Genomic DNA, 9158 nt, shown 5'->3' with positions numbered 1-9158 from the left:
AAAACTAGAAGCAAAAGGAAGCTATTCCTACTTTCCAATCCTCTCCATTTTGGTGGTATTAACTAGAAACTAAGGATATAAACTCTGAATATAATCTTCTAAAAACATGATCACCCTATTAAGACTTAAGGAATAGCCTTGCTGACGTTGTTCAGTGGTTGGGCATCAACCTATGAACCAGGAGGTCTCGGTTCAACTCCTGGTCAGGGCACATGCCCAGGTTGTAGGCTCGATCCTCAGTGTGGGGTGTGTAGGAGGCAGCCAATCAATAATTCTCTCTTATCATTGAGGTTTCTCTCGCTCCCTTCCTCTCTCTGAAATCAATAAAAAAAAATATTAAAAAAAGACCAAAGGAACATTTTTGTCAAGTACAAAATTTCCCATTCTAGTGTATGAAATTATTGTGAAGGAAAATGTTATGATATCAAATTCAAAATAAACCCTAGGCCCTAGCCATTCACCCAGTTAGAAAAGTTCTTTCACTTTCTCTTATTCCTGAATCCAATTTAGAAATTACTTGCTCAAAGTGAAAAAGGTCTTACCAACTACTTATATCTTTCTCAGTGTATATGAGGCCTGGAATCATGTGTGCATTGATTTCCAATATCAATTAGTACCAATTTCCATACATCAGACACTGTGAAAAATCTTGTCATTTCTACCACAGGCACTCAAACCATTGTGACTTGGCTGATGAGGGAAATAGTGGCTTCGTCTTTCCTGTGGAGTGCCATCTCTATTAGACTTTGTAAACTGCAGCAGTTGAAATCTTTAACCAGCCATTACTAATAAGCATATGTTAATTGTAGCAGAGATCATAAGCAGGTCAATTAGGAGGCAAAGACTGGAACCGAAGGATACATTCAGCTGGAGGGAAAATCAGGGCAGGTGTCGGCCAACGTGGTCTGTCCTGGCGGGAGCTCTAACCATCTTGGATAGGAGCTCATTTAATGTTTTGATTTGCTGAATTTGCATTTCAAATTTTCATTCCTAATAGACAATATAGTCAGTCTTTGTTAATGAGGACTCTGATTACATGTGCCATTATAATTGGGAATTAGCCGACCAGCCTTGTTTTGGAGATTAAACCCAAAGCAAATTGGATTAAATTCAGTGTGACTGAAACCTTCTCTCTCTCTCTCTCTCTCTCTCTCTCTCTCTCTCTCTCTCTCTCTCTCTCTCCTTTGTCTTGAGTGAAAAGTGAGGGGGAAAAAGCCATTTGTTCCAAGCATCTGGCTCATATCGTTATTATATTTTTTAGAACTTTGATTATTATTAACTTTAAAAGAAATTCTTTGACAGAGTTAATATATTGTCTTTAAAACATGTGTTTATTAAATGTTCCTCCATTGACAGAGCAGATCATTCAATATTCAGAATTGATTATAGAATACATACACATATAGTGATGTATTTGTTATATTTTTATAAGCATCCTATCTAAAAAACAACAATGGAGGAGTGCTGTTTCAAAATGAGCTTGAGGTAAAATTATACAACCTGTTTTCACAACAGTATTATTTGGAACCATTGCATTGTAATCTAACTAGTCTGTGGAATTTGTTCCATTAGAATTTGCCATATTATCTAAAGTGCAAAGAACAAATAAAGAAATTGTGCATTGATGTTGTCAATTTACTAGAACACATCTTACCATAACAATTACAATGCAATTTTTATATTTTAAGTTGACACTCTCATAACCCCCATAAGTGGCATATAGCTTAGGGTTATGTGGTCTTTCTTTATTCTCTTGGGTCATTTAATATTGTAATCCAGTTACACTCCAAAATTTTCATTATTAAGCTTAGGACCAATTCTTCAAAAACTACCACTAATCCCAAATCATTGGAAAAGCGTGCTTATTAATTCCCATGAGACTCAGTTAGATGTTTGTTTGGTTATAGGCCAGCTTAATTACACAACAAAAGAAGATCTTCACAAGATGAAGAGAAATTCAAATATTTTCTGAGTGAATATTGGCCTTTGAAGCCACATAAATGAGGGTAGACCTGGATACTAACAATGAGGTACACTTTTTCAGCTACAAAAGGTTAATATGTGGGGAAATGAAGAAAGGGAAACCTTTTACACAGGGATACGGCTGTCCCTCCATTGCACTGTTTACAGAGGGAAGTAATCTTGATGGAAAGTAGCTATGCAAATAAAAGTTAAGGTATTACTGTCATGCAGAGATCTTTTACAATGGGAACAAAAGAAAGTGGTATAATTTTTAGGAATGTGAATTTGGTTATAGAAGGATCCGGAATTATTTCTTCAGGGAGGCTTAGAAATTCTTTTATCACTCAATTTCTTTATGTGTCACAGGCGAGTGTCTGATTTGATGAGATAGGGAAAGTAATGGAAGTTGCTGAAATACAGGTTTGCCTTGAGAATAAATGAGCTTTTATTGCTTGTGCACATTTTTCTGGGTGAAAAATGACTTGTTTCAGTAAAACTAATAGATAATTGCAATTTAAAACATGTATGAGTTCTGATTTTTTACAAAGAATGTAAAGTACTCAATACTAAATCATCCTACATATAATAAGATAATTTGAAATTTTATTGAGTTCCATAAGAGTGGACTGCATTCCTCTTTAACATCAATGCCTGACACAAGGATGCATTAAGAATCTTACAGTGTTTGGAGTTACCATAACAGTAATTGTCACTGTCAACGTTTATTGTCACTGACCAGTAAGTTCCCTTTGTCAGGTAACAGAAGGCTGTTTTAGTGACGTATTTATTTTAAGATCAGTAGTTTCACATATTTATTTAATCATATTCCAAATTATTTTATTTAGGTTTTAATAATACTTAACACTGTGGTACACATAATAACTTCTTAGTACTGAAGAGAGTAGATTTTTTAAAAGGTGAAATTTGCTTCTCACTTATTTTCCATAAATGCTCTAAGGTAATGATGTGAGATATTTGGAAAATGACACTGATTTTAAGTTTTGGTAATTCCATCTGATTAATCTAGTAAATATAGTTTGGCATGCATGAGGATTATTAGTTACCTTTTTATTTTTGATATCTTGAAACTTTATTTCTACAAATAGCTTTCAAGTTCTTATTTTAAAAAAGTCATTGTGCTTAAAAGTAAATTTTAAAAATAGAAAAGTTCAATAAGACTAGCACTTAAAATCCTGCTTCCTTGAGTTTCTTCCAAAATAACTAAAATGTACTTTTATGGCATTGATTAAGATTTTGATGACTACTTCCTAAGCACTTTATTTTATATATATATATATATATATATATATATATATATATATATATGTGTGTGTGTGTATATATTTATATATATATATATATATATATATATATATATATATAATATTTTACAGAGTGAATCATAATAGAGTATATATGTTAATCTCTAACGACTTTTTATCCATAATATTTCATGGAACCTTTCTATGTCAAAAATGAAGGTCTACAATTTAGAAATTGGTAGGTAATTTGCTTAAATTGTTAATGAAATATGACATCAATTTGGTGAAATTAATCTGGCATTTTATAAATGATATAGGATAGACTGGGCTGGAATGAGATGGGAAATGTCAGAGTGGCCTCACTGTTTGTGTAAAGGTAAGAGTTTTTAAATAAAATTTGCCCCTCTTGTACATGTTTGCTTAGTGAAATCATGCACTAAATCACAAAGTAAAATACATTTTATACTATGGACTACAATAAAAATAAAGTTGGGGGCCCACATCCAAATAAGGGTAGGGCAGGAAATTTTTACAAACCATATACTGTACCTACACATCCAACGATGCAGAGATGATTTTTACAGGAGCATGGACCCAGCTCATTTCACTTTTCCTCTTTCCCAACCATGTACAAAACTTCTTCCATAATAATTATTGCCAATTTCTGCCATAATCAATCACTATTATTGATGAACGTGTATTGTGTTCCTGTGGTGTATTTTGGCAGACAGATCAAAAAAGAAAACTGCAGCCCTGACTGGTTTGGTTCAGTGGATGGAGTGTCCGCCTATGGACTGAAGGGTGGGTGGGGGGCATGTGGCAGGCAGCCCATTGATGATTCCCTGTCATCATTGATGTTTTCTATCTCCCTCTCCCTTCCCTTCCTCTCTGAAATCTATAATTTTTTTTAATAAAAGAAAACTGCAGTACAGGGTTTACTCAGCAGATTTAGGGGTTGTCCCAATTTAGAGGACTTTTAAAACTGGCCCTTGGCTCCTAGCATATAAACTCTGAGCCCATGGGATTTTCTGCCCGATAAGAGTGACTTTTATACCTGAGACCTTGGCCATGCCAGATAGTTTGTGCTAACAGCTCCCACATTTATGATAGTTTGGGGTGAATGCCTGTTTTTGTTATGCCTGAAACTTTTGGTCATGCTGTATCAGTTTGACCGCTAGGGAACTGGAGTCTGAGTAACTAAGGTTAGTCATTTGGGTGTTCCATGTGACTGACACCTCCCCCCACAAATAAAAACACTGGATACCAAGACTTGGTTGAGCTTCCCTGAGTTGGCAACACTTGGCCTGTATTGTCACATATGGTCGCTGGGAGACTAAATACTGTCCCTGTGACTCTACTGAGAGAGGGCAACTGGAAACTTGTGTCTGCTTTCTCCTGGACTGCATTCAATGCACCTTTTCTTTGCTGATTTTAATCTATATCCTTTTGCTGTAATAAACAATAAGTATAAGTAGAAGATCTTCTACTGAGTTCAATGAGTCCTAGTAAGTCATCGAACCTAAGGGCAGTCCTGAGAACTCCCAATTAAAAAAAAAAAGTGGCCCTAACTGGTTTGGCTCAGTGGATAGAGCGTCGGCCTGTGGACTGAAGGGTCCCAGGTTCGATTCCGGTCAAGGGCATGTACCCTGGTTGCGGGCATATCCCCAGTAGGGGGTGTGCAGGAGGCAGCTGATCGATGTTTCTCTCTCAACGATGTTTCTAACTCTCTATCCCTCTCCCTTCCTCTCTATAAAAAAACAATAAAATATATATTTTTTAAAAAAGTGATCAAGCTCATTATTTTTAATGGCCATAAAGTGTCCTATGTTATAGACATACTATAAATTACTTTACCTAAACTGCAGTCGGACATCCCTCCCACAATCCGGGACCACTGGCTCCTAACTGCTCACCTGCCTGCCTGCCTGATCGCCCCTAACTTCCCTCCGACAGCCTGATCACCCCTAACCACTTCTGCCTTCCGGCCTGATCGCCCCTAACTGTCTCCCCTGTTGGTCTGGTCACCCCCAACTGCCCCCCCTGCCAGCCTGGTCACCCCCAAATGCGCCCCCTCTACCAGCCTGGTTGCACCTAACTGTTCCCCCGGCTGGCCTGGTCGCCCCTTACTGTCTCCCCCTGCTAGCCTAGTCTTATTTGTATATAATTGTTTGCTTTGTAAGTGGCTAAAACTGTGCCTGGTCATTTTATTTAAACTGTTATTTTGCTTAGGAAAACATTTCTTCTATTCTAAGGTATTGCCAAATAAAATGTAGCCCAAATTTGGTCATTGAAACTTTTAAGAATAATAGAATTTAACCATAAAGTGGCAAAAAAAGTTATACAGATTATACAATTGCTAAATTGTTTTACAGTTACTATATACAACTTTATTAAAACAAAATGACGGGTTTCATATATCAATGTCTTATAGTTAACAATGAAGCATCAGTTCTTCCTCATCCCCAATTTAAAAGCAGCCTTATCTTAGTCAAATGCATTAGCATTAGGTTCACTGAGAGACACTTACTTAACATGTTTGCCTAACTTACCATGTTTGCCTACTATGTTCATTCAATTTAATTTTTTCCAATATGTTTCCATAACAATTGGCTAGTTAGAAACAATAGAGAGAAAAGAGGGAGAGAAAGAAAGAGAAGTCTAGTATTGAGTTGGGTACTTGGTCAGATACAAAAATATTTAAGGACTCTAGATCACCATTAATGCTAGAGAATCAGAGAGTAATAAGTGAAGTGTTTTTTCAGTATTTTTGAGAGACATTTTTCTCCCTTCAATTAGAGGCATATTACTCTCTAGGGACTCAACTATGCATTGTATTACTTCTGAAACTGAGAGATTATTTTATCAGGTGCATCATACTACTGCTAATATTAAGTATTATTGTTGTTTTTGCTATTACTATAATAAATATTAGTAGGAGACTAGAGGCCCGGTGCACAAAATTCGTACACTGGGGGGGGGGTGTCCCTCAGCCCAGCCTGCACCCTCTCAATATGGGACCCCTCTCACAATCCGGAACTGCTGGCTCCCAATCGCTCGCCTGCCTGCCAGCCTGATCACCCCCTAACCACTCCCCTTGGCACTGTCAGTGGGTCAAGCGGCGACAGCCAGCCCCAATCGCCTCTGAGGGCTTCTCCACCTCCCTTTGCTCATGAGGTGCGATCAAGGCATCAGCCGCCACTCGCACCCACTGCTGGCGCTGTCACCAATTGCCCCGCACTGTTAGCAGGTGCGAGCGGGGCTTGCACGATCAGCACATGGGAGTGGCGGCAGCAGGAGTGGGGCTGCCAGCAGACAGAGACTTGGGGGCTGCAGCGGGAGGGGTTGGGTGGGGGTGCGGAGGATGGGCAAGACCCACCCTTGTGCCAACCACAGCCTCGCGGCCCACAGTCCCTTTCAAGGGTGCACAAGTTCTTGCACTGGGCCCCTAGTATATGATAATATACAAGTTAATTAAAAATGCCTAGACTCCAACAAGTCAATGGGAAAAAAAAACACATGAAGATACAGTTCACAAAATACAAATATTAATGAGTAATAACATTTTAAAGTGTGTAAAGGAAAATAAAATATCTCAGAGATATAATTTTTACTTATTCTATTAGCATTTATTAAATGAGAACATCCTTTGCTGATGGGAATATCAACTGGTATAATCTTTCTGAAGGACACATTTGATAAGCTATATCAAATGTTTAAAAAACGGTTATACTTTTGATGTAAGAATTTTGTTTCTGGTCATCTTTTTTTAGGGAAATAATATTCTAAGTAAATAAGACAAAATAGTGAGAAAAAATAATACAAAAAGTTCTTAGAAATAGTATCCTATCTAATAATAGACAAACATGGTAATTAATCGTACCTCCGACACGCTTCCCATTGTCTAATCAGGGCGATATGCAAATTAACTGCCAACCAAGATGGCGGCTGGCAGCCAGGCAGCTGAAGCGAACAGGAGGCTTCCTTGCTCCAGTAATGGAGGAAGCCAAGGTTCCCCGCCTGCTGCTGCCAGCCTCTGAGCTGCAACTCTAAGAAACAATGTTGCAATTATAGAAGCTAAACAAACCCCAGAAACCTGCTTTCAACCAGCCGGGCCTCAGAGCTGGAGCTGCAACAGTGTTTCAATTATAGAAGCCAAACAAACCAGCCGAGGTCTCAGAGCTGGAGCCGAGCCTCAGAGCTAAAGCCGGCTCTCAGCTCCAGTGACAGCCATAGAAGGTAAATAAATCCCAGAATAAAAAAAAAAAAAGAAAAAAAGGAGAGGTTGGGAGCTTCAGTCACCAGCCAGCCTGAAAACGGCCCTCAGCCCCTCACCCAGACTGGCTAGGCACCCAAGTGGGACCCCCACCTTGATCTGGGACACCCTTCAGGGCAAACCAGCCGGCCCCCACCCGTGCACCAGGCCTCTATCCTATATAGTAAAAGGGTAATATGCAAACTGACCCTAACAGCAGAAAGACTGGGAATGACTGGTCACTATGACACACAGTGACCACCAGGGGGCAGACGCTCAATGCAGGAGCTGCCCTCTGGTGGTCAGTGAGCTCTCACAGGGGGGAGCTCTGCTCAGCCACAAGCCAGGCTGATGGCTGCTAGTACAGCGGTGGTGGTGGGAGCCTCTCCTGCCTCCTCAACAGCGCTAAGGATGTCCGACTGCAGTTTAGGCCTGCTCCCCGCTGGCAAGTGGACATCCCCCGAGGGCTGCCGGGCTGCCAGAGGGATGTCTGATTGCCATCTTAGGCCCAATCCCCTGGGGTGCGGGCCTAAGCCAGCAGGTGGTCATCCCCTGAGGGGTCCCAGACTGCGAGAGGGCACAGGCCGGGCTGAGGGACCCCCCCTCACCCCCGAGTGCACAAATTTTTGTGCACCGGGCCTCTAGTCATTTATAACCAAGAAAATCTATAGCCCAGAGAAGTATTCAACAACATTGCTATAGTTAAAATATGGTAAATTAGATAAAATGTTTGAAAATTTCTAATTTCTAATGTTAATATAGAAACCGGATATAAATTATATGTACAGAAGATCCTCATTTATGAAATAATAATACATGGAGGAAGAATGAAAGTGCATATTTATAGCAGTATTGTGTGCTTTTAACTTTTTTAAAAAACTTTTCCTGTAAATCCTACATTTTGGTCAATGAATCTTAACTTATGTGATTTTAAAAAATCTATTTAAAATATAAACTAAAAATTTTAATGTGTTTATGTCACACAATGTGAAAATATATTTTAAGTTCAATGGTTAGGCAATAACTCTTTCTTAGAGTGTTAGTATCTTTTTTCATATATTTCAAGATGGTGCCAGGGGATAGAGATTACTGCCTATTGGTTTCAGCTTGCTTCATCAGAACATGTTCCTGGATTGTTCTGAGATACCGTATAGCCCCTTCTGGGGGCATCAGGAACACTACCAATGTGATCTTACTGGTAGACCGTATCCTACATCAGAAATACAATCATTCCTTCCTTTGTGCTTCCACAACATTTTAATCTCTCTGTTACCAATGAAGAAAATGCATCATAGTTATGATTTCATGCTGAGTGCCTCTGCTAAACTATGAATTGCTTAAGGACTATCAGCCATGTTTGTTTTGTTTTTATATGGTAGTCACCACTTACGAGAGAGAGAGAGAGAGAGAGAGAGAGAGAGAGAGAGAGAGAGAGAGAAACTGACCTGTCATAAGCCCTCAAAAGAGTCCTGAATACCCTGCCTCTGTGGCTCAGTTGGTTGGAGCATCATCCTGTATACTGAAAGGTTACGGGTTCTATTCCAGGGCAGGGCACACACCCAGGTTTAGGGTTGGATTCCAGGTTGGGGTCCATGCAGGAGGCAACTGATTGATGTTTCTCTCTCACATGGATGTTTCTCTCTTTCTCTCCCTCCTGTCTCTCTAAAAGCAATAAAAACATA

This window comes from Myotis lucifugus, unplaced genomic scaffold (assembly GCF_000147115.1).
Source record: "Myotis lucifugus unplaced genomic scaffold, Myoluc2.0 scaffold_24, whole genome shotgun sequence".
Classification (NCBI taxonomy): Eukaryota; Metazoa; Chordata; class Mammalia; order Chiroptera; family Vespertilionidae; genus Myotis; species Myotis lucifugus.
This window is presented reverse-complemented; position numbering follows the sequence as displayed.